Below are 26,909 nucleotides of genomic sequence, written 5' to 3'. Positions count from 1 at the left end.
GGGGTCCTACACGGTCTACAAAGGAGACCGCTAACACAAGCATTCATCCTCTCTTCTGCCTGACCATGTGTGTACGTTGTCTTCCACCTCAAGCTTCTGTCATCTCGATTTCCTCATCATGATGGTCTGTATCCCTTCAACTGTATCCTCTTCAAGGAAAATAAAAATCTTTCCTTATAAATTGCTTTTGTGACATATTTTATCGCGGCAACAGGCAAAGTGCCCGACTAAGTTCTTGCTAAACAAGTCTCTCGTGAGCCCTCTGGCGTGGCTGGGATGTGGGCGGAGGTAAGCCTCCAAGGACACAGGTCACTTCAGTGGGCGAATTCTGATAATCTTTTTCCTTGCATGAGTTCAGGTCGTCGTCCCCCCCTTTTTTTTTTTTTTTTTTTGCGCGTGTGCGAGACCGGATGGGGGCGTGGCGGGCAGGCGGAGACTCAAGCAAGGGTCCTCCGGCTTGGGTCTCGGCCCCGCCCCGCTATGGGGGCCGCTTCTGACGTCACGGGAGGCGGGCCAGACAAGGGGCGTACTCCGCGGGGCGGCACCGTCAGGGGGCGGGGCCTGCGGTGGAGGGGCGGGGCGCCGGCGCGTCCTGGAGCGCAGGCCGCCGCAGCCGCGGAGTAGCCGGCAGCTGCTGACGCGCCGCGGGCCCGCGCCCATCCCTGCTCGCCCTCTCGGTGCCTCTTCTCGGCCGCGGGTGTCCACGCCGGGCCCCGCACCAGCTGGCCGAGTTGCCAGCCAGACGCCGGACCCGCACGGACGCCGCGCCGAGGAGCCGCGCGGCCCGGCGCACACGGAAGTGGTGAGTGTCCCGGTGGGGAGGTGGAGACGGCCGCGGTCAGCTCGGGGAGCGGGCGAGGGGCGCGAAGCGGGGCGACCGGGCGGCCGAGGCGGCCGGGGCGGGGATTTCCAGGCGGCGGCCGGGAGGGGAGGGCAGGGGAAGGGAGGGAGAGGAGGGCCGCTTTGCTAACAGCGGCCCGCGCCGCCGACATCCTGTTTATGGCCCCGCGGCCTGCGCTCCGAGGGCCCCTTGCGCCGGGACAGGCCGACCGCAGGACTCGCCAAGGGTCGTGCCCTGCGTCCTGCCAGATCGGCTCTTGCTGGGGGACTTTCTGGGTTTGGGGACTGCGTGGGGGCGCGCCCGGGAACTCCGGACTGCAGCTTGCCGGAAAGCAGCGTGATGGAGGGCCATGGGTGAAAGGGGCAGGGGAGAGGGACGACCGGCCCTACCCAAAGGGACCCGATTGTCGAAACTGGGACTGTTAGTGTCTGTGTGGCTCTCCAACTCCTTGCACTGCTTCCGCGCGGCGGCCGGCGTTGTCTCAGATGCAGTAGGCACCCCTGGAGACACTCCCAGGCTCCTGGGATGCGTGTTTACGAAGGAAGTTCTTTAGGGAGACTACCAGAGGTGTGGTTATCACCAGGTGCCTGTGTGCCCCCTTTGGAGGTGTCCTCTCTGTGATTTCCCGGGGGACAAGGACTGTGCCCTAATTGATAGTCTTAATTCACGGCTGTGACCTGTCTTCTGCCCCTGCTTGGATACATCGGTATCCATGCTATTAAAATTCCTCCCCAGTCATAGAGCTCAGTCGCAGGTACTTAGGGTAGTATGAAATTGCCATTATTTCTTTCAGGGAAGAAGGCAAAAAACCTTGGGTCGTTAAGTAAGTAGAACACGGAGACAATTAGATACAATTATCTAGTCGTTGGGTGTTGCCCTCCCCTTAAAAGAAAATATTTGAATTATGTGTGGGCATATATACAGTGTAAAAAACTTTTTTTTTTTTTAAAAAAAAAGATGAACATTTTATATTGATTAAATCTTTGTTACTTCCTTTCCAAAACCACATTTTGTGTTGTTTATTGCTTTTGATTTTGGAGACTCTGATGTTTCCCAAGAACTAGGATTTGGGGCGGTGTGAAGCAACGGCACACACACCCCTCTCCCCCCCCCCATGATCTCCCCCCCAAGTATGATCTGGCTCAATCAGTAATGGCCGGGTTGAGAGATCATGTGTGGGGGTGCCAGGGGAGAAATAAGATTTGGGGCACTGTGTGACAAGTCAATTTCATTCCTGGCTTCAGTTTCCCAAGATCCAGGGGATACTTTTTATTGAAGGATCAATGTGTTCTTTTGTGCTTTGTGGTGAAGGTTAATGGAGACTGCCAGCCAGCATTGTAGACAGTCCTGGTATAACATGCTTTGTTAATGTGGAGTAAATGTCTCTTCTGTATGGATCTAGATCATATTGAAAGAAACATACAGCATACTAGAGGGAGTGTGGACATTGAATAGTGATCATAACTTCATTTGATGTATCACACTAACTAGGCACTTAGACTGTATTTCAGTTTCTCTACACAGCTGTACTTTTTTCTTTCTCAGATTTCACTGTTATGCTTCACGTTGAAAACAGCTATCTAAAATATTTTAATCCCATGTCGCAGTACACCATTTACTGGCGTTGGGAAAATATGCTAGAAAGTGAATGAATATTGGTACAGTATTCAGATATTTCCCCAAATGTGACTGTGTTCCATTTTGTTGTAATTTAAGCAAGTGTTAGTAACAGTTTGGCTTACCAGGAAGATGGCTCGCTATCTTTCTGGCTACTTGGTTTCCTCTCTTTACAAATTTAAGGTGCTAGTGGGGAGTTAGGCTGTGGAATCTTTTCAGTCAGGCAACCGCTATAAAAAGCCGGTGAAAAACATGGAGTTTTGAGGATAGGGTTGCTTTTACAGGAATATGCTTGCCTCAAATTGCATGAGGGAACTTAACCTTGGGGCTTCTAAAGAGACTGAGAAGTCTGCCAGTTTAAACAGGCTTACCTTTACAAACAGTAGTGGTACTAAGGAAGACTGATTTCAACAGCACATTACTAGCTATGGATTTTAATAATGTCTGAAAGACATCATTCTGTTCTTCTGAATAACTTGAAGAAACACATATATTTGGAGAGAAACACAAATGAAGCAACTTCTTAGAATATATGTAGATTTAGATCCATTTTTATACAGAGAACACTAAGTATACATAATTGTATTAATAGGAAACATTTTACAGCCTAGTGAAGACCAGGCAGGACATATGTTTTCTGTCAGATTTTCTGTGTTTTCCGCTTTACGCACACATATCCTTAGTTTACTCTAGTGGGGTGATGATAAACTGCTAGATTTATTGTCTGAGATATGCATATTTGTGCAAAGAATTTTATCTTTTGGTTTTGTTTTCTTGAGACAGGGTTTCTTTGTGTAGCTCTGGCTGTCCTGGAACTAGCTCTGTAGACCAGGCTGGCCTCAAACTCAGAGGTCCACCTGCCTTTTGCCTCCCAAGTGCTGGGAATAAAGGTGTATACCGCCATGCCTGGCTTGTGTGCCATGAATTTTTAAAAAGTAATTTTCATGGGGCTAGAGAGATGGCTCAGTGATTAATAGCCATCCTCCCATCCTGAGGACCTGGGTTCAATTCCCAACACCCACATTGCAGCTCATTACTGTCTTTAACGCTACTTCCAGGGGATCCAACACCCCCAAACACATACACATGCAGGTAAAACACCAGTGTACATAAAATAAAAATAAATCATTTAAAAAATAAAAAAACCCTAATTTTCACATAAGAAATTTCAGGTGGACAGGGAATTGGCTATTGAAGCAGAATCTAGCTGAGTAAGCAACTTCTGATGTTCTCTGATGAACTGTGGCTTAATGGTACATGGAGCCTTGCCATAGAGGGCTCGTCGGAGCCTTGATGAATATTTCAGACGAGTGGTTAACAGCTTGGTAAAATTCCATGCTCAGAGAGACAGTGCCATTCTCTGGGGGAGCTTTGGAAGGCACACCCTGGGGAAAGGTGGCATCTAGTGGGTAGAGTCGGGGTGTATTAAACACCCAGGGATGCACAGGACAGTGCATTCCTATATCAGAGTATGACCTGGCTCAAAATATCATTAATGCTCAAGTGGCGGGATCATGCTTTGGGGATGCCAGGTGAGAAAAGAGATATTGGGGCTCATGTCGTGGCAAGTTATTTCATTCCTGGCACTGGCTTCCCTGTTCTAGAAGCAAATGAAAGTGCCCAGGCTAGTTGTTTTGCAGTCTTTGTGGGGAAGCCAGGTAGTTAATACAAACATAATGCACGGGACCCCGAGGACACACACACTGGAGCTGCTCTGAGGAAACTGCAGAAAGGAATTGTTAGAATCAGTGGACACTGGGGCAGGACACCAAGTTCCTGTGCTGAGTAGAGCAGGGCAGGGGCTAGTGTTAGTGAATTAGTAGTTTTGTATGTGGAGTAAGGGGCTCATTTAGTGTGCTTAGTTTTTGGGGTAGAATGTGTTATTTATTTATTTAGTTATTTATTTATTTAGTTTTTTTGATTTTTTTTTCCACAAAGCTTATTTTCTCATGACAAGGAAGAAATGCATTATAGAAAAATTAGGAAGTGTAAGAAAGTCGTAAGCAGAGGAGAAAAATCCTCCATGCTCTATTGCTTTTTCCACTTAAGGACAGTCACATTCTTGCTACATTTCCTTTGAGCATGGCTAAAATTGGAAGCAGACCTACCACAGAAGGGACCAGAGCTGTTGGTGGCCTAGTGGATGAGGGGAGTGCATGCTGCTTGTTTCTGTGCCCTCCATTTTCCCTTTCTAAATGATTCTGACCAGGTGAGGTGCAGTGGTGCATGTCTGCAATCCCAAGTACTGGGGAGGCTGGGGCAGGAGGAACTCTTGAATTCAGGAGGTGGGGATCAGCCTGGGGTAGGTAGTAGGAGGTCTTTTCCTAAAACATATTGTGACACAGAGGGACAGAGATATTGGCTAATTGCTGCTAATGTGTTTTGTGCTAAGTACCAAGTCTTGTCCTTGGTCCTTTGGTCGCTCCCGCTGCTTCTTGCTCTCATCCTCAGTGAGGTAATGCCACTGTAGCTTCCGGTCTCAAAAGCTTTCTGGTGTTCAGAACATGTTAAACATGGTGTTCAACAGCTGCCATGTTGAAATGCTCGGTTTCAGGGGTAGGAAACAAATTCCTGCGAATGCTCTTCCCTTTGAAGTACACCTACACTTTTGGCAGTTGTGGCAACCAGAAAGAATAAAACATGAAGTTCCTTCCGGTGATACCTCCACTTGAGGTTTTCTGCTGTCTGGTTCTTTACATCATTCCCCAGTACTCTGAGTCCATCCCTTAGTCCCAAGGCAAGATGTGCATTAGTAGCAAAAGGAAGAAAGAGTCATTGTTGTTGTTTTGAGACTGGGTCTTCCTCTGGCCTAGGCAGATGTGTGTGATCCTCCTGCTTCAAGCCTCCCAAGTGTTGGGATTACAGATAGGAGCCAACAGGAAAGTTCTTTTAACTGTACTCTGGCCAGAAGACAGCTGACATTTGTTAAAATGTTTTTAATCTAGGTAACTGGTTTATTTAATATCTGAATTCACACTGACACCTGGTCTATCCATTTATTAATTCAGTAACTGTGTATTGACCTCACACTAGTAATGGTCACAGAGAGTGAATACATGGAATAAAATACACAGGAATCCCTGCCCTCATAGCGTGTGCAGTCTGGCAGGAAAAACTTTGAGAGTGTACCCAATTTTGGTGGCATGGATTATGCTTGTAGACCGAGTAAGTAAGTCCCATGGTGTGGTTCAGAATGTCCCTACAAACCTTCAGAGTACTCCTTTTCAATTTGAAGATTAAGGAGTAGCTTATGTTTTTTTTAAATATATATTGCAAATTAATTCATTCTTTTTTATACACAAACATCTCTTGGTACCTGCTAAGTTCCTGGCAGATGATTACGGCACAGCTCAGATGGGAATAGACTTGCTGTACATGGCTTTTACAGCCGAGGTGAAGATGAAGACTATCAGGGTCTCAAGAGAGCCAGACCCTGCGTAGAAATGCTTTTTAAAAAGACCTGGGTGGAGTTGGGAGGTGGCTGAGTAGATTACGTGCTTGTAGTGCAAACACAAGCATCTGAATGTCATCCCTGGCACTCATGTAAAAGACAGGCCGCAGTGGCGTGTGCTTGTAATCGCAACGCCAGATTGGTGATCCCTGGAGCTTGTTGACCAGCCAAACTAGCCAAATATGTGAGCTCCAGGTACAAGTTAAGAGGTCTTCTCCCCCCGCCCCCCATATGTGTGTGTGTGTGTGTGTGTGTGTGTGTGTGTGTGTGTGTGTGTGGTCTCTGTATAGCCCTGGCTGTCCTGGTAACTTGCCATAGACCAGACTGGCCTTGAACTCAAAGAAATCTGTCTGCCTCTGCCTCCTGGGATTAATCTGTCTGCCACTACTCCTGGCCCTTAGATTGTTTTTTTTTTTTTTTTTTTTTTTTTTTTTTTCTTCGAGATGCTGTCTTAAACTACAAGGTGGATGGGTCCCAAAGGAACACATGAGATTGACCCATGATGCATATGGACACATACTCCTACATTCTTGAAAGTGTGTACACTCTACACAGAAAGATGGGGCCAGGGTCTTCTCTTGGGCTCAAGAAATACTCCTGCCTCAGCCTCCAAATAGCTGCTACTTAGGACACACACTTCTGCACATGGCAGCCAGTGGTTTTGAAGAGGCTTCATTTGAGTAGGTCCTTAACGAGTGTGAGTTCCCTTGTTCTGAGGTAGGATGAGATGCTAGGAAGACATACAGTATGAGCAAAGGCTTGAAGCAGAGCTGGGCATGTGCAGAAGATGGGTGGCAGACTTGTGTGCATGCGTTGATTAGAGCCTAGCTTTCTCAGGAGAGAGCAGGAGGAGGTGAGGCAGTTTGGGGTCAGCTTGTAGGCAGAGAGACTTGAGTCTGTGAGCAGGAAGAGGTCAGGGACTGTGGCCTCGGTCCAGTGCATAAGGAGGGAAGATGAGAGCATTCGAGGTCTTGGGGCTGAAGAATAAAGCGAGCAAATGGAAGAACTGTGAAGCACTTTGAGTTCTATGCAGGATCAGCTTCTACCTGTGCCACACCACCCTTTCCTTCTTCCCAGTACCAAAAATGCTTTATTTATTCACCATTTTTCAGTTCTTCTGGAGTCTCCCAGGAAACAGGAAAGCCTAGACTCCAACTAGGTGGCAGGAAGTCCTTGTATGCTCTCCCTGAAGTGCAGCAAAACCCACTTTGAGTCGTTTTTTCAGGTTACCAAGTGCTCTGACAATTTAACTGGTTTTCAAGGCAATCAAAGGTTAAAGAGAAGAAACCCAAGAGGTAGGCATAGTTAGAGAATGTGGGTAGGAGGTCCATCCTTGGAGGCACAGGGCTAATTCGTGTCTTAGTGACTGAGGAGTAGAAGGTAAGCGAGACCACAGCCAGAGTGAAGCAGCCTAGGGCACTTACTGGAGAGGGACCCGTGGTAAACAGTGATTCCGTTTGAATTGTCACTGTGACCAGCGTGGCTGGCACTGGTGAAGGTGAGTAAGGTATCCAGAAGTTTTGTGTTGTAGAGCGGGAGTGAGATGGGGGAGAGTTCAGGTCTGGAGCTGAAGAGGACACTTCATCCACCTTGCTCAGGGGTTGGCTGGTGTGCAAGTAGCGGGCAGAGACAGGGTAAGACCCTGCTCTCAGAATTTCTCCAGGACAAATTCAAAGGTGTTTCCTTAGAGTGAAAGTCGGGCACGGAGTCTTTGCTTTATAAACGGAGGAATAAGGGTTGAGAATGACTGCTAGGGAGGACCCTGGTGCCTGAACCCCAGCTGACGGCGATGGACTCAGGCAGTTCGTCACACCTCTAAGAAAGGGGGGCTTTTATTGCATGGTAGTCTTGCCCTCCTTCCTCTTTTTTTCTTCCTGTTTGTTTCTTTAAGTTTTGTTTTCATTTTTGCGGATGTGCGTATCTGTGTAAATGTATGGCACAGAACAGGTGCCCACAGAGACCGGAAGAGGATCTCCTGAAACTGGAGTTACAGGGGTTTGAACTATCTGATGTGGGTTCTGGGAAGTGAACTTTGGTTCTCTGGAAGTGCTCTTAACTAGTGAGCCATCTCTCCAACCTGCTTTTCTTGGTTTTGATAATCTGTTCTGGACACTCTGAACCCAGACTCTGGATTTAGCCTTGAGAACAAGTTATCCACAGAGTAGGGTAGAGAGTGTATCTACTTCTAAGATTATTTGAGGATTGACTACTAAAAATTTTGGAATAGTGTCTGTCACGTACTTTGAGGTAAAACTGTCTAGCTGTTTTATTTTTTAACTTTAAAAATAATTGGTATTAGCCAGGTGGTGGTGGTTTACACCTTTAATCCCAGCACTTGGGAGGCAGAGGCGGTTCGAAACAACATCATCATCATCAACAACAACAACAACAACAAAAGGTTGGTATGTATGCTTTGGGTTAATTTTTAAAAAGCTCAAGCTATATTCAGAATGTTTAAAGATAGTATGGCATGTCCACAGAATATGCTAAACAAAGAAGTATTGTATTTTTGAACGATTTCTGTTAACAGTGGCTAAACAAACAAAAACTGTTGTTGCTTAATGAAGGCAGTTAACATTAATGAAGAATTTGTTAGGTAGATAATGTGCAAGATACTACATAAATTAAGTTTTCCTTTAGTTTTTAATGAAGAATGAGAAACAGGTGCTTTTCTGTAAGTTCTGTAGAACTGTCCAAGATAGTGTTCGGGAGGAAGGCCTTGCACGTCCTGAAGGACCAGTGTGGAAGAGGTGCTCTTCAGCTCTCACGACCCACGTGTGCAGCCATGATAGACCGCTGGCACAGATGCAGGCAGACTGTGAAATGTCTTTAGAGCTGTGTCAGAATTAAACATTTTATAAAGGAGATGATACTCCAGGGAGCATGGCTTCCTAAGAATGATAGGAATTCAAAGGAACTTTCAAACGTGTTGTTTCCTCTTCTACAGTTTCTGCACCATGTATGCATCATGCTTCCCTGAAGCAAGAGCTACCCAAAACAGAAAATCATAGGGAGTCAGCCAAATTTCCTAGTTATATGTGTATGCACATGGAGATATGTGTATTTAAGTCTATTTCATTCTTAGTAATGTTCTTGTTGGACAAGTTTATTGAATTTAGGTATCAGTAAGAAACAAGCCAGGAACAGTAGTGTGGTGTACACCTATAATCTTAGCGCTTGGCAAGTGGAAGCAGGAAGAAGAGCTCAGGGACATTCTCAGCTGTGGAGAGTTTGAGCCCAGCCCAGGTTGCCTGAGACTCTGTCTCAAAAACAAACAGGCAAGCAAACAACAACCCCTCTTCTTCCCTTGTCGAAAGAAAGAACAAGGTAATAGGTAGTTGGAACAGCAGTCTTGATACCATTCTTTTTTTTTTTAAAATTTATTTATTATTATTTATATTATATGTGTTTTGCTTGTGTGAGTTTATGTGCCCCATGTGTATTCAGGAGCCTACAGAGGCCAGATCCAGTTACAGGCTACTGTGAGCCATCCTATAGGCACTAAGAATTGAACCCAGATCCTCTGAAGAGCAGCCAACGCTCTTAACTGCTAATCCACCTCTCCTGTCCTATTCTTACCATGTGCTTTGACAGCAAAGTCCATGTAGCTGAATCCTTTCTTGTCTTCCCATTTACGATTGAGAAAGACAGAAGACCCCATTCTGCTCTGTGGAGGGCAGTGGTGCAAAGGGGTGTCCACCTGAATCTGTGGGCACACTGCCTGGAGAGATTGAAAGAGTAAACTTAGATGTAACATTTTCAGGTATGTTGGGTGATGAGGCAGGTCTGACTGCACAAAGTAGCAATAACAACAATTTGTAATGAATGCAACTATAATTCATTTTTAATAACATCTTAAGGGGCCTAAGGGTATTATAACTGATGGGACTCACCAATTAACCATGATTATATCTGTGGGCTTGTTTACATAGTTAATACAGTTAATTTTCTCTGACCATGATGAGGCTATAATTTATAGCAATTTTTTCAATTAGTAGAATTTAAAATACTCTTTCATGCTGGTGGGTTGCTGGCAGAGAGGCACAGGCAGACCTGTTTGTAAAATGATGTCTTTAGAGTTTGTGCTAGTGGTGTGTCTGAGACACACACACATGCATGAATGCAGGGGTGGGGAAGGGGGGGTAACCTGCTAAACGGTATCTTCCTGTGGAAAATCTTGTTTGTTAAGTTGATTTTTGGCCCCACACAGGAAGGCAGGCAGATACAAATTGCATTATAAAGATTTTTTTTTTTTTTTGGCCGTGCACACCTCCAAATACATTTTAGGATTAATTTGCATAATTTAGACTAAAGAAAGTAGCATATGCATTGCCTGACTTTTGCATACTGCTTGCTTTTGTTCAGCTGGAGCTACTCTAAGATGCTGACTGTTTGCTGACCAAATGCATCTGTTACCTCATTGGGAGACTCAACTGATGTCTGATGGTGCTTACGCACAGCTTCCTTAGCCACTTGTTTACGGAAATCTTCCACTCAGGTTGCTTGGACATAGAAGGGAGGGGGTCCTCGTTGAATTGGCCTGAACATAGATTGTAAGCTTTCTTGATGTGGCTTTAGGAAGTAGGCCACATCTGATAAACAAGCTGGCCAGTGTAAAAATGTTTACAGGTTTTTATCCTTACTTCATTGTTTAGCAGCTCTATGTAGACCATGATATGTGAAAACAAGGTTGGCCTGACTCTGTCCTTAGGTTTCTTGCTACTAGAAAAGAGCAATTCAACAATTAAACACGTACTTGTGATGTGTATGCCAAGTGTTGAAGAGATGTCTAGTTGGCACTAAGACAGATGGAGTGGTAAGAAGCGAGTGAGCCGGCTCTGGACAGTCGTTTTTGTATACTAAGATCTGAAAGGTGGAAGAGGCTGGGTGAAGAGGTTAAGAAACTTTTCTATCTCTGCAGATGGTTCAGTGTTTAAAGCGCTTGCTTCCTGAGGACCTGGGTTCCATTCCCAGAATCCACATGGTGGAAAGAGAACTCACTCCTGCAAGTTGTCCACTGACTTCCATTGCATGCATCCTGTCTGTCTGTCTGTGTTTAAAAAAAGAATTTTTTAAAATTCTTTTTGTAATTCTCCACCAAGGTGAGAATGACTGAGGAAGACATCTGATGTCAGCTTCTGGCCATAATGCGCACACACACACACACACACACACACACACACACACACACACACACGGACATGAACACACACATGCAGGCACACATACATGACATGAACACACACATGCAGGCACACACACATGACATGTACACACGCATGCAGGCACACACACATGACATGTACACAGGCATGCAGGCACACACACATGACATGTACACAGGCATGCAGGCACACACATGTCATGTACACACACATACAGGCACACACACATGACATGAACACACACATGCAGGCACACACACATGACATGTACACACACATACAGGCACACACACATGACATGAACACATGCATGTAGGCACACACACAGAATAAAGATTTCTGGTTAGAAGAAACAGCATATGCAAAGTCTTTGAGGTAGGACAGACGCTCTGTACTATATGCAGAAATTAAAAAGGAACTGGGTTGTGAGCTAGGCGGCCCTTGATCAGGCAGAACACTATGGTCCATATTACTTTGGGCTCTCTGGTGTGGTGAACAGGAAGTCGAAGCGTCTACACTGGGCAGTAACATGATGGGACTGGTAAGGTCTCTTGAACAAAGAAAAAGAACACAGGACCCCACTTGTCAATGCTGCTCTGTGGGCCTCCTCTCTCCCCTTCACCAGCGTCTTTCATTTCCTTCCACCCACTCATTCTTTAACCCTTCACAGACTGCTGTCTTCATATTCCAGATGGCTCCCTTGGGGTCACCTTGCAATCACGGGGTGAAACCTTTTTTCTGCCTTTGTTATGTAAAACATCTCCTTGTTGGCGGAGGCCCCCAGCCCCCTGCGGCACAGTAAGGACCCTCTCTGTGTCTGTTCTCCTTGTGGGTAGATGTGTGCTCCTCTCCCCCAGTGAGGTTCTCCTCAAGGTCCGTGTGCTGTGTAAACCGAGGAGATGCCCCACTTTTGATTTCTTCTCTCTTCCCTTCCCTTCCCAAACACTGGTTGAGCCGTCTCTCCGCTGTTCAAAGCACTGGGGACATGCAGCATAGGCACGTGTGACAAAGACCTGTGTAAAGGCGGAGTGGCGCCTGCCCTGAAGGAGCACGCATGCTTAGATGTTGAACATGTCACTGAAGAATTTCAGTGTGGCTTCAGATGGTGGAGAGGAGAGTAGAACATGTTAATGAGGAAGCAGAGTGGGTAGGGTGGGACATGGGCCACATCTCAGAGGAAGCGATGGCTTTGGAGCTAAGGCCTGGAAGGTGATATGGGAAGCCAGGCTTTGCAGAGATCTGGAGGAAGCTGATAGGAGGGGGAGGAAAGGGCAGAAGCAGCACCTGCGTTCCAGTTCAGGATAATTGTCCTGCATGGCATCACACAGGAGCTCCTGACCCCATGACTTGTTGACGTCTCACATTTAAGTGCTCCAGTTTTGATGCCAGCTCTTTCTGACACATTGTCATATTGATGGACAGGTTCCCTGCCTTTCTTCCTAAGTGGCTCAGCTCCTGGGGCCACACAGTATGTGTTATAACCGCTGGCCTCTGCGTTTGTGGCATTCCAGCAGACAGCGTGTAAACTAGCCTGTGCGAAGGACCCGTGTTTCACATCATGTGTGGACACTGAAGTCGGCATTTCTACTTGTCTCAGATGTAAAAGCCTGTCAGTGTTGACTGTACAAACAGGTGGCAGGGCAGATGTGGCCTTTGCTCCAGCTGATCTCTCCCTTCTCTTTTCCCACCCTACCCTGGTGATATTCCTTCCTCAAGATTAGCCTTTTCCCCAGCTGTGACTTCCCACTGACTGACCGCAGCAGCCTTCCAACTGGCTTTCCTTTCCTGGGTTGCTCACCTCTTCTCCGCCTCTCCCGCCCACAGCCAGCCTTCTTTCTCAGTCTGTCTTCCATGCAGATTCCATGCTTGATGAGGTCACAGGATTTCTGGGGCTCCAGGCTTTTGAAGCCCTGTTGCCTATGGGAAACAGTCCCAACTTTTCCATCTAAGCATGTTTGGACAGGACTTCAACTTACCTCCCTTCTCTCTCTCCTTTCTCCTTTTTGAGATAGGGTCTCATTGCCCAGAGTGGCCTTGAATTCCTGTCTCCCTCTCTATTACCTTCCACCTGTCCCACTGCACTCAGGTTTGGGTCTTTTGCAGACTTATCTCTATTGTATGGTCACAGGTTCCTGAGGAAGGGAACTGCCTCATGGAAATACCCCCTTCCTTCACAAGCTCCCAGGACTTCATTGAATAAATGCTAAACTCTGTGTAGGATCATAAATATTGTACACACTGTATGAGGAATTCCAAGTACAGGCATGCAGTTGTTTGTTTTTGCTCTTTTGGGGGGCACCCGCCACCCAGCTCCCAAATAAATCACACAGAGACTTGTTTCTTGCCAGCTTTTCTTAACTCAATAGACCGTCTACCTTTTGCTTCTGGACTTTTCCCTTCCTCTTACTTCTCTATATCTTACTTTCACTCTCACTCCGAGGCTGGGTGGCTGGCTCCTAGCATCTTCTTCTCTTTGTTCTCTTGCTTCTAGATTTCTTCTTCTATTCATTTTCTACCTGCCAGCACTGCCTATCCTTTCTCCTGCCTTGCTATTGGTCATTCAGCTCTTTATTACACCAATCAGGTGTTTTAGACAGGCAGAGTAACACAGCTTCACAGAGCTAACCAAATGCAACATAAAAGAATGTAACATAGCTTTGCATCACTAAACAAACATTCCAGAGCATAAACAAATGTAACATATCTTAAAATAATATTCTATAACACAGGCATTTTACTGCAAGGAATCTGGGCCAGTTCAGTGGTTCAGTTTTGTGAAAGTTCACAAAGTATTTTATATCCTTGGCCCTTCTGATGGCTTAAATAAATAAATTTCAGGTAAATCATTTGTATTTCTTCTGTGGAGTTGATATGCTTTGGTTTTAAACCAGAAAGAAAAAAAAATGTATTGTGTAATTATGTTTCCTTGCCAGCAAGCTCAAAGTTAAAATTGGCTTGTTTTTAGTTGCTACAATTTTTTTTTTTTTTACAATAATTTTGCATCAGTCTTTCTACTAGATTGTCAAATGTTAGGTCCTCCTTTTATTTTTTTTTCAGTTTTCATCTATAAGTGTGTGTGTGTGTGTGTGTGTGTGTGTGTGTGTGTGTGTGTGTGTGCATGCGTGTGTGTGTGTGTGTGTGTGTGTGTGTGTGTGTGTGTGTGTGATATGCATGTGTGTGTATACATATTTTTTGCCTGTTTGTGGGTGTACATTTGTGTGTGGGATGTCATTTACATGTGTGGAAGCCCAAAGTCAATGCTGGTAATCATTCTCCATAACTCTTCTACCTTATTCATTGAGATCCATTGAAGCAAGGTTTCTCAGTCCATCCGATAAGTCTTGATGGCTGACTTGTTCTGGGTATGCCGTCTCTGTCTTCCCAGGTTGGAATTACAGACAGGTCATCTTGCTCACCTGGCATTTCCGTGAGTCTCTGGGGACCTGGACTCCAGTCCTTAAGCCTGCACAGCAAGTGCTTTAACCAGTGAGCTACCTCCCCAGGCCCGTAGATCCTTGTTTTAGTTAGTGGTTGTTCTGTATATGTCTTATATTTACAGGGGTATTTGCTACTCTGCTTCCCTTTCTTGGTGGTGGAATTATAAGTAGGGCAGCATGCGTGTTGGGGGCATGGGTTTGGGTGTCGGTGACTATAATTGGGCACTACAGAGCTGGGCAGATGGTGCTGACTTTCCAGGTCAGCACACGGCTGCCCTTGTGGGCCATGGAGTAGCTAACGACCTTTGATGATGAAATCAGTGCTCTATGTTAGGACTGTGAGAGGTCAGAGGGCAGTTAATGTTGGACTGTTGTCTTCCTATCTTTTCTTTTACTGTCTGCTATCTGTGTCTCAGTAACAAACAGGTAAGAACAGACCAGCTCGTCTTCCTGGGGAGTCTTCTCCGTGTCTGATTGCAGAGTCCTGCTTCTTTCCATATATATGCTGATGGAGCTCTTCTCTCAGGTGGGAAGGAGGCTACAGCTTTGCCATGTCAGAGTCTCCTGAGTGTAGGCTGTGTATATCAGAGGTTATCCTTACAGGGAGGATGGGCTGGGAGTGGATCACAGGAGATTCCTGTTTGAATGAACTAACTTGTGTAACAGTGTAACTGATGCCTCTTCAAAGACAGAAAGGAGGCGGGGGATCGGGTAGTTTTTGCGCCTTGGTTTCTGCCACCTGCTACCAACATGGTGTTACAGATAAATATCTTGGGTGAAACAGGCAATAGGTAGGCCAGTGAGTGCCTAGGGCAGGGCCTGTCTCCCAGCACTGAGACTTGTCCTGTCTTTCCAGCTGCTGAGGAAGCAGGGGTATAATTAGTTAGTTCTTAGCCTGCCTCTGTGGGATTTGTGCTTTTGTCATTTAATTTAGTATTTGTAAGAGCCAGAGAGTAGAGTCCTGATGGAATTTTTTAGAGGTGCAATCAGACCACTAGCTTGTCACTTACAGGCATTGGCATTTAAAATGGAACCTGTGAAATGTGTTCTGAAGTTTCTGAAGTAGTTTTAGGTGCTTGGAAAAGTACCTGCTATGTGTGTGTAGTGTGCATTTTGTTAGAGACTGTAACAAGGAAGTGTTAAGATTCCCAATCCCCTACCTTTTGGACAATGGATCTATGTTGTCCTGAATTCCTGGCCTCTGTTTGTTTTCTGAGTAGCTGGGGCTAAAGGTTCCTACCATTCCTTGTAGGACCCCTTCAATTCCTTCTTTCCTCTCCTCCTCCTTCTTCCATTTCCCCTCCCCTTCTTCCTTCTTCATCTTCCTATTCCTCCTTCCTCTTTTTCTCTCCCCCCCACTTTCTCTCTTCTTTTAGCAGGATATTTGGGTTCACTTAACTATCCCAAAATGAGTTTTGTGTTTTGGTAAGTTTGAGTTTAATTCCAGGACTTTGAAGGCAGAGGATGTCTGTGAGTTCAAGACAGCCTGTTCTACATAGCTTGAAGACAACCAGAGCTACATAGAGAAAGATCTTCTCTTTAAAAAAAAAAAAAAAAAAAAAAAAAAAAGAAAGAAGGAAGGAAAGGAAGGAAGGAAGGAAGAAAGAAAGGAAGAAAGAAAGAAAGAAAAGACAGGAAATGTCTTGTTTGTTGAATGCTTCTTTCTCTGTTACATATACCTGAAGAGCAGTCATCTTTAGGATGGATGTGTAGCTAGGTAGAAGCATTGCGCTTTGCAGTGTATTGAATCAAACAGGCTGACCTGACTGACCATTAGTCTCAGTCCCTGAATCGTGCCTTCAAGTCCTGAGGTATCTCCCTTGAGATTCCATCTGCATACCCTTCTAGCTTATTCTCTACTGGCCTTTGAGATGACAAAATCACTCCTGGTTTTCTGGCTGCAACACAGCTTTCTGTTTTGGCAGGGCAGAGGTCTAGTGTTTCAGTATTTACTGTGTTAACTTGGTCTTCTGTGTGTTGACTTGGAAACTTCACAATGAATATAGCAGTGTGTATTAGGGCAAAATGTTTTCTAACTAATGAAGTTTCTAAAGAGCAGCGGTGTCGTTAAGCTAAAGTGTGTGTGTGTGTGTGTGTGTGTGTGTGTGTGTGTGTAGAGGTGGCTCAGTAGTTAAGAGCACTGGCTGCTCTTCCAGAGAACCCAGGTTCAATTCCCAGCACCCACATGGCAGCTCACAACTGTCTGTAACTCCAGTTCTAGGGGATCAGACACCCTCACACAGACATGCATGCAGGCAGACACCAGTGCACACAAAATAAATAAATTATTAAAAAAAAAAAAAAAAGACTGCAAGTGTTTCTGTATGCTCTGCTTGCCTTGGCACACTTCAAAGACTTGGCTGTCAGACAACCCAGCCATGTTGTGGACTTGATAACAGCACTGCTTCCCTGCCACCTGTTGCTGCCTGAACCATGGCCATGGTGCTTGACATACAGTGGAAATCCTGTGAAGAGACCATTGAGTCCTCTAAAAACCAAAGGAGGCTGAGGTAGAGGGTGATGTGAACTCGGGAGTTTAAGACCAACTTAGAGACCATCCCAGTTTTCTTTTTCATGGTGTGTGTGTGTGTGTGTGTGTGTGTGTGTGTGTGTGTGTGTGTCCCAGAAATTAATGTTCAGGTGTCTTCAAGGGCTGGTCACCTCTCTATATTGAGACAGGGTCTCACTGACTGGCGGGGCTGGCAGGCTTCACCTCCCTCGTCCTGGCATTCTACACATGCGCCACCATGCCTCCTGGAGATGGAGCTCAGGTCCTCTTTCTTTTATGGCAAGTAACTTTACCAGCTCAGGTATTTTTCAATCGGAGAGCCAAACGAAACCCAAAAATCAGTGGGATAGGAATCAGGCAACACCAAACGAGGACTATTTCTACAAATTGCACTCACATGAAAATACTGCTTCTGCTAGGTGAAAGGGGACATTTTAAGGGCCTCTCTCTGCCAGGCACTCATGAGAGTCAGGGAAGGCTGTTGAACTACTTCCTTGTTGGCTGGGAATCCTGCTTACTTTTCTCAGCTTAGAACTACAACTCTCATGGCTTTAAGAGATCACGAAGATGGCCAAGCTGAGCACATTAGTTCTGAGTTCACTGGAATGGTCTAAGAAGTCCATTTAAAGTTATTAGCGCACGTGACCATAAGAACTGGAGGACACCAAAGTGCCTCCGGAAATGGCTGTTTCCTATTGTGCCAGTGGAGGGGAAGGAGAGAGGGGCAAGGGAGTGACTGACCAGGACCTCTGTGGACCAGTACTTTAGTAGGTTGTTGCTGTTGTTTGACCCAGGTTGGCCTTGAACTTGTGATCCTCCCTCCTCAGTGCCCCAAGGGCTGAGATTATAGCTGTGTTATATCATGCTTGATTTGTCACTGATTGTTCGTAAAGTAGCCACACGTAGTGTTTATTAAATTAAATACCTGTTTGTTAAAATAATTCCAAAGAGGCTGAGACATTTTTTAAAAAAATTTAAAATTATATATATGCGTATGGGTGCTATGCACTCAGAAGAGGGTGTTAGATCCTTGGAGCTGGGGTTACAGATGGCTGTGAGTGCCGGGAACTGAACGTGGTTCTCTGGAAAAGCAGAAGTGCTTTTAACTGCTGTCCCACTTTAGCTCTGAGGCTGAGATATTTTATGGACAGAAGACTGTGAGGTGCTCTCAGAGACACTAGGACTCTTTAGGCTTTGTCTGTTAACCTGGATATTAATAACAGTGGTATCCTGTAAAAGAGGAGTGATAGAACTGTTTGTTTGGGGGCAGTGTCCTGGGGGCACGGTCTGAAGGATAGGCCGGGTGGGCGGTGTTGAGCCCAGACCGATCCCAAATTGCACCTAGGAATGATTAAACTTAAAAAACAAACAAAAAACAAACAAAAAAACTTTAAAAAATTTCAATGATGACAAAGTCTTTAATAAAAATGTTCTCTTTAGCTGGGCGGTGGTGGCTCATGCCTTTAATTCCAGCACTAGGGAGGCAGAGGCGGGTGGATCTCTGTGAGTTTGAGGCCTGCATGAGTTCCAGGACAGCCAGGGTCTACACAGAGAAACCCTGTCTCGGAAAACCAAAGGAAAAAAAAAGAAAAGAAAAGAAAAGTGTTCTCTTTAACGTTGACATTTACTTGTACACTAAAGCTATTATTAGAATAGATGAAAAATATATTTTTATATAAGTAATTTTACAATAAATAAAATTCTATTCCAGTCTTTACCACTAATGCACATATGAGTCTATATTATGTAATTTTTGTTGCAGGCCATATATAATCTGCTTTTTCTTACTTAAACATTTTAAAAGTTCTGTTGCAATATAACCTTCATAGAAGTCATTTTAAATATCTGTTTATTTGGGCTAGCTATTTTATTTTGCTTAGGTAAATCACCTATTACATAATATTTAAGCTGTTTCTGCATTTTTGTACTATGTGTTTATGTGAAGTGGTAGTATCAGTACTGGTGATTATAAAATAAAAATGTTGATCAACTTTGAAAAACATTGAAAGTACTGTGTCCTACAGTATCAAATGTTCAGCCAAGATTTAATTCTTGATATAAAAGTAACCAAGCAAAAAATTGCTTTGGTCTTTAGCAAATGGTAAATGTATATTAAGAAGTTATTTTTAAAGTTTCTTTCTGGGCATGGTGGGGAACACCTTTAGTTCCAGCACTTGGGAGGCAGAAGCAAGTATATCTTTGTGAGTTCAAGGCCAGCCTGGTCTACATAGTGCCTTCCAGGATAACCAGGACTATATAATGAGACTCTGTCTCAAAAAGGAAAAAAGATTTCTTTATGTTTTATTACTAGTCAGTGTTTGATTTATGTATCTGATTTATATCCCTGATGTATGTCCTGGATTGTGTAAATTTCTATGTGAAAGGAGTCATACGTGGAAAAACTTTTAAGAAGCCTTGCTGTATCAGCTAGAGAGATGGCTGCGTGCTTTAAGCATTCACTGGCTGTTCTTGCACAGAGCACCAGGGTCAGTTCCCAGCATCCACATGGAAGCTTGTAACTGTGTGTGTGTGACTCCAGTTCCCAGGGATCTGATACTTGTGGCCTCGTGGGCACCATGCACACAGGTGCACCTACATATGTGCAGGCAAGCACTCATAACATGAAATCAAGTCTTGAAAAAAGCAGCAGCAGCAGTCCTGCTCCCAAGAAGACTTCTCTTTTCGCTGCTGTCTTCCTTAGCATGTTCATGCAGCAGTTACCCAGCTCAGGATCCTGGTATATGAAGAACAGTAATGGCGAGACGGGCGATGGGCTGGGGAAATGGCTCCGTTGCTAAAGTGTTTGCTCGGAAAGCATGGGAATCAGTCCCCAGCATCCATGGCAAAACTTGGTGTGTCATGTGCGCCCTGTTTTCCAGTGCTGGAGAAGTAGACGGGAGGATCCCTGGGGCGCACTGGCTAGTCAGCCTCAACTAATTGGCGAGCCTCAGGTCCCACTGAGAGATCCAGTCTCAGAACACGCATCACTTCACCACCACTACCACCACTAAACCTGATGACACTCAGACGACCTTGGGCTCCGTGTGCACGCATAGACGTCCACTTCTCCAGAGTTTTGAAGGCCCATGACTGATATGTACTTTGGTTTCATTTCACTTGAGACTTAAGGAAATTTGGGTTTAGGAGGTGAAACAGTTTTCCACTTCGGATCCCAAGTTCCATGTGCTCCCATTGTGTGCTGGTATAGAGACAGCACACCACTCTGGTGTCAAGCCTGTAATGCTGAAGCTGTTGCAGTCTGCAGAGCCGCCAGTGGCTTGCTTGTCTTCAACTCTGCCTCTGGTCACTGTCAGTTCTGGCCAAGTTTGAGTCAAAATTTACCAACTCATACCTTGTCCTTGCAGAGAATTCTGTTAGCAAATTCTCAAGGTGGGGTGCAGCCTGAGCGGACAGTTCAGTGAAGTTATTTTTGACTGAAACCCTGAGGCAGAATTGTTGACTAAGACTTGGACCTGGACAGGGTTTTTGTTTTCTTTTTCCTTCTAATAGTCTTTCCTTTTGCTTAATCTTTAAAAGCTGTAGGCTATGCATTTAAAAATAGTTGTAACCTTCCTATATTGTAAAAGAAAGATGCATATTTAGGAACTCTTCACTGACAGGTATGTTTGATCTCGACTGACATGACACTGTGTTCTCTAAAAATGTTATTTTGAATTAATGTTAGGTCATTCATGTAGTAACTGTATGTTCAACACATAGTTAGGGTTTAATTAGAATACTGTGCACTCATTGTGAATACCCTTTCAGAGATGTCAGGAGAAAAATCTAATGATTGATCTTTTCTAGCAGTCACTGGGGTTTGCCGTACTGCTAAGCTGTAAATAATAGCAAATTTGCCTTTTAGAAAACTTAAACAGTGGGCCAGTGAAATGGCTTAGCATGGGAAAGCACTTGTTTCCAAAGTCTGGCGATATGAGTTACTTCTGGGACCCAGGGAGGAAGGAGAGAGCTAACTTCCACATGTGCATGGCATGCGCGTATACACATGTACACACACACATAGTAGTCATAAGAAATTAATACAATTATAAGAAAACTTAAGGCCCAAGTTAAAAAAAAAAAACCCAAAGACCTGCCATTTAGGTAAACAATTTTGTTAGGAGCTTAGTGTTTATTAATTAGTCTTTGTTTTTTGTGTGTTTATGAACCTATACATTTAAAAAAGTTTTGTTTTTTGCATTTTTTTGTCTTGTTTTATTTTTGAGATAAGATCTGGATACATAATCCTGGCTGCCCTGGAACTCACTATTGTAGGCCAGATTGGCCTCAAACTCACAGAGATCTGCCTGCCTCTGAAGTGCTGGGATTAAAGGGATTCACTATCACACCCCTCAAGTAAAAAAAGAGTTTTCAAGGAGATTGCAGCATGCAGTTGTTTTATTCACCAAAATGATATGCAGGTATCTTTTTCACCAAGTGATTCCTTACCTCCCACCCCATAGTCATAACTTTTAGTTGTATGCCACAACTTTTTTATGATCATAGTTTTTATTGCATGGATGAATCAGAGGTTAATCTAGTTGTGTACTGTGGGGTCCGTGTATTGCTTGTCTGACCTATACTGTACATATAAACATTTGTACATACATGTATGTATATTTCTAAATACTTCCTTAGGATATATAAGAGGTATTGTCCCAAAGCGTTTTTCCAGATTTAGATACATGCATGATTTAAAAAACCATACATTGATCTTGGGCTAGTGGTGTAGATCAGTTGGTAGAGTGCTTGTCTAGCATGCATGAAGCACTAGATTGGAACTGGTGGGGCAGAGGTAGGAGAATAAGTTCAAGGTCATCCTCCAGGACATAATGAGTTCAAAGCCAGTTTGGGTAGAGACTACACACACACACACACACACACACACACACACACACACACACAGAGAGACACACACACACAGAGGGGGGAACTGTAGTAGAAACATCATGAATCTACCCAGTTTTTTTTTAAATTTTTTATTTTTTCAAGACAGGGTTTCTCTGTATAGTTTTGGTGTTTGTCCTGGATCTCGTGCTGTAGACCAGGCTGGCCTTGAACTCACAGAGATCCACCTGGCTCTGCCTCCCGAGTGCTGGTATTAAAGGTGTGTGCCACTGCCGCCCAGCAAATCTACCCAGTTTTAAGTAACTGATTTTTTTTTTGTAAAAATTACTTGACATGTATGAGCGCTTTGCCTATATGTATGTCTTCACAGCTTGTGCCCCGTGCATGTTTGTTGTCCTTGGGGTCAGAAGAGGTCATCAGATCCCCTCCAGCTGGAGTTACAAACAGTTGCAAGCCACCTTGTGGTTCTGGGAATTGATGCTCTGGAAGGGCAGCTAGTGCTCTTAACCACTGAGCCTCCTTTTAGCCCCCCCAGTTAGTTTTTTACATTCTTTTCATTCCTTGGTATGTATTTGATCCTGTGGACTCGGTATCAGAGCAGTGTTTCCAGTGGTTTGATTTTCTCTTAGCCATTCTTGAGAGTCTGAGCTTTTGGATTCTAAGGTTTGCTCTGGAGGTTTGAGCTCAAAGCCACATTAAATGGTTGACTGGAAGACAGTTCTCTTGTAAAGAAACCATCTTTGTGTTTACCAGGTGTGATGTAGTGAGCCTCGACAAGTAAATAGGGGTAGATTTTTCCTCTTAGGATAGAAATATTGATTGCTCATATCCTTTATAATGAACACAATTTTAGTACTTCCAGATGTGTCTTAAGTTATGAGTACTTATGATGACTTCTCAGTTGTAGTTTTTAAAAATTATTATTATTTAAATTTTATTTTGTGTGTGTGGGTTATTTGCTTACATGTATGTCTGTGCACCACTTTTGTGCCTGCTGCCCTTGGAGGCCAGAAGAGGATGTTGGCTCCTCTGGAACTGAAGTTGTAGCTATTTGTGAGCTACCATATGGGTTCTAAGAACTGACTTGGATTCTCTGGAAGAGGAGCTAGTGTTCTTGACCATTAAGCCATCTTTCCAGCCCATAATTTATTTTATTTTAGATTAAAATATAATTACACCATTCACCCCTCCTTCCTCTAGCCCTTCCCCTGAACTCATGGCATCTCTTTAATTATTACTTATATGTATGTGAATAAATATATTAATATAACCTGCTCACTCCGTTTAGAGTTAGTTGCCTGTATGTATATGTTTTTAGGGCTGACCATGTGGTATCGGATAACCAATTAGGGTGTTCCTTCCAGGGGAAGACTAACTCTCCCTCTGTCAGCTGTCCTTGATTGCCTGTAGCTCTCTTCATTTAGGGGTGGGGCTCCGTGAGATTTCCCTCATCTATGTTGGCATGTCCCCTGGTCATGCCATTGTTCTGGTCTTGTTTAGGCAGCCATCTTGTTGAGTCTTTATGGATATAGCCTTCTGTTACATCTAGAAGATGCAATCTTGCAGCATACTTTCATACTTTCAGGTCCTCTGGCTTAGACTCACGCCACCCCACCCCCCAATGTATCCTGAGCCTTAGATGTACCGCTTGTGTTGTGGATGTTTCAACTGGGTCTCAGTACTCCATGGTCAGTGGTTCTCTGTATTGTGACCAGTTGTGGCTTTCTCTAATGGTCTCTGTCTGCTGTAAGGAGACACTTCTTTGATGGGGGGTGGGGCGAGCGCTTCCTGTGGGTCAAAGGATGAGAACTTAGATTGCAGTTAGGAATTTATTTATGCTGCTTTAGGAAAGTGGCTTAGCAGGTCCTCCTTTAAGATCTGTGGCCTCACTAGCTATGGGTACTGTGCCAGGCACATTCCTAGTTTGGATATTACCTGATTGCTCAGGTCTGTTTCAGTGAAATGGAGGCTAACTTATAAGACTTGTGATAACAAGTTTATAGCCACGCTCCCTGGGGTGTGCAGTTCACTTTTAGTGTTTTGCCTCAGGCACCTCTTCATAGCTTGATGCTTTGAGCCTTTCAGATTCTAGATATGAAAGTGGTTTGACATTAATATAAGCAGGAGAGCTTTTAGATATCTCATCTGCATTAAGTCACAGTCAACTGAGCCTGGCCTCACATTCAATATTGGACCCCTTTTTCTTTCATTGGCCCCTTTCTGTGTGCCTCTTAATTCACACGAAATCAGTACACTTAAACAGTCGGTCAACATTTATTGCTTGCATTGGGGTTTTGTAAGATTAAACCTTGTGTATATTGAAAGTCAGACCAAGAGAATGTACCATAACTGGAGCCATGTGCTGAAGAGCTGGGAAATTGCAAAGCACCTCAGTAAAAGAGGATAACAGGGTCTTATCCGTGTACTTTGCTGCTGTTCTGTGACTTCATTGTTAGAACGTTCCCTGTAACTTGCAAACAGTGATATTTCTAGTTGTTTCTGTTTGAATGTTTTATGCGTGACAACATTTCTCCTTAACTATAAAGAACTCATTCAGATTGATGCTGATGAAATTTTTTCCCTTTAGCAACAAAGTAGCATTCTGAGCTGATATACTCATATTTTTGCCTAATGGAAAGAAAGATTGCCTTAAATTTGAAATTGTACTCCCCAAATTATGGAATTGTATGCTACTGTTTACCAGATAAGATACCAAAAGGTGCTATGATAAGAAAATTCTTGGCAAGGGGCCTGTTGCTTAATGAAACTGCCTTTCTAGAAGTGTGATGCCCAGCTTGCTTTCCTGTTTATTTTGTGTAGCCAGAGCCTCTTAAAGGGACGGGAGGACCCGTGACCTTCTGGTTTGGGGTCCTGGGGACATTGTCTTCCCTTTTCTTGTTCTCATTTCTTGCCACAGTGAGATTTTCCCCAGATCCCCTAATAAAGAGCTGTCCCAGAATGATGAGTTTCTGGCCCTCAGTGGTCAGATGTCCCTGAGGACTCTTGCTTTGTTCTCCCAGGGTGTCAATAGGTAGACAGTGGTTGGTTGGACCTGAGTCATATATAGGAGTCAGGCAGGACTCTGATCATTTTGTTATTAGAATAACGTGGCAGGAGAGGATTCTAGACAGGTAAACTCAAAAGTGTGTACTATATCTTGACCTAGTAGTTCAAATTTTTTTTTAAAAAGAAACCTTGGTAAAACATAATGTAAAATTTAACATGCTAACCTTTTCAAAGTGTTAGGTCAGTAGTGCTAAAGTATATTGTCACTGTTGTGTCAATTGACACAAGATCTCCAGAATTCTTATGGAAACTCTGCAACCAGTAACTAAACAGTAACTGCACATTTCTCTCCCTCACCTCAGTATTCCAATTGATCTGTACTTCATATAAATGGAAACAGATATACATATTAGTCATTTTATAAATGATGTGTTTCACTTAAATGTGAAATATGTTGCTCTGTAGTGGTGGTGCACGCCTTTGAGCCAAGCATTCAGGAGGCAGAGGCAGGCGGATCTCTGAGTTCAAAGCCAGCCTGGTCTACGGGGTGAGATCCAGGACAGCCAGGGCTACCCAGAGAGAATTTGTCTCGAAAAACAAAACAAAGTATCTTCTCCAGGTGCATACATATTTTTATATAAGAATGTCCTTCATGTTTAATAATGAATAATATTCTATTGTGTATTTCTGCCATATTTTGTTCATCTGCTTGTCTGTTGACAGACATTTGGTTTGCTTCCATCTTACAGCTGTTGTGAATGACGTTTCTGCGAACAAGGGTACAAATCTATAAGATCTGTTTCACCTGTTGTGTGAATTGACAATTGTTTCGCAATTCTAACACAAACAAGTCCCTTTCATGTCTTTGAGCACATTGATGCTCCCTTGGGTGTTTTGCCTCATCATGCCATAGCCACTGGTCACCAGATTTTGATTTGTAATTCCTAATCCTCCTGCTAGTTCATGAGTATGTTTCCACTCAAGATGTTCTGTGAGTAAAGTATTCACGGTCAGATGAGTGGGAATTGCTGTGAGGTTGCTGTTTACCCTCTTACAATCCAGAATGTGTGCTGATGTGCTCACAGCTTGAGACGATTGCAAAGAAGCTTATTTACTCAGCCATTTTCCAGTTTGTCTGGTTATGGAACCATCTTTTTAATTAACACACACTAATATGAAGTTGGGGTTAAAAGGCAGCTTGAGGTGCTCCTTTCTACCCTCACTTCATCCATTCATTCATTTGATTTATTTCTTTATATTGATTGGTTGTGTTGGGGTGGAACCTGCAGCCTCCTGTGAGCATTCTACCCCTGACCCACAGCCCAGTCATCCATCTATCTATTCTCCCTTTCTTTCTTATGCTTTTTCTCTTGTATAGACCGTTGTACAAACCTGAACTACTCAGGATTTTCAGTCTTTCTTCATTTGCTACTCTCTTTGCCAGTCAGTTGGGTAATTACATTTTGGAACACAAAGTTAAACCTGTGCTATGATGAATAACATTTTGGAACACAAAGTTAAACCTGTGCTATGATGAATCACCCATTGCTCTGCAAGAGGTTTGGTCTTCTGATTCAACTTCATTCTGGTAGTTGACTAAAAATGTCAAGTGCAGAGACAGTATTGTAAGGTGGCACTAGCTTGGGCCTTTCGTAACAACACTGTGGGGAGCACCTTCTTTGACTTGTCTCAGTTTACTCTACTGTAAAATGGGGAGAACAGTAGTATCTACCTTCTAGGTCTGTTGTGAGAACTGAGTCCACAGACAGTGTCTGGTGTGTGTGTGTGTGTGTGTGTGTGTGTGTGTGTGTGTGTGTGTGTGTTGTCCCCCCCCCCAGCTGTTTCCCTTCTTTCCCCCTCCTCTAATTGTTTTTGGTGTTCTGGAAGAGAAAAACACAGAAAGCAGAACATTTGCTTTATTTATTAAGTGTGAATTGTCAAAGCCTAGAAAACCAAGAATACTAGAGGAAACACTAGAAGGAAGTGTGGTTACAAGTGCCTGGCTGACTTAGAAGATTTTAATTTTTATTGAGTC

General features: G+C 44.1%; 1 protein-coding gene across 1 annotated transcript in view; it reads left to right on the top strand.

Moving 5' to 3' along the window:
• The first annotated feature begins 642 nt into the window (after positions 1–642).
• The window catches only part of Jak1 (Janus kinase 1), a 116,993-nt gene continuing 90,726 nt past the window's right edge, over positions 643–26,909 (top strand). The window contains 1 exon segment of the mRNA XM_037202733.1: positions 643–802. The gene's annotated coding sequence lies outside the window, so the exon portion shown is untranslated.

The sequence above is a fragment of the Peromyscus leucopus genome, chromosome 2, assembly GCF_004664715.2.
Source record: "Peromyscus leucopus breed LL Stock chromosome 2, UCI_PerLeu_2.1, whole genome shotgun sequence".
NCBI classification, from domain to species: Eukaryota; Metazoa; Chordata; class Mammalia; order Rodentia; family Cricetidae; genus Peromyscus; species Peromyscus leucopus.
This window is presented reverse-complemented; position numbering and strand designations above follow the sequence as displayed.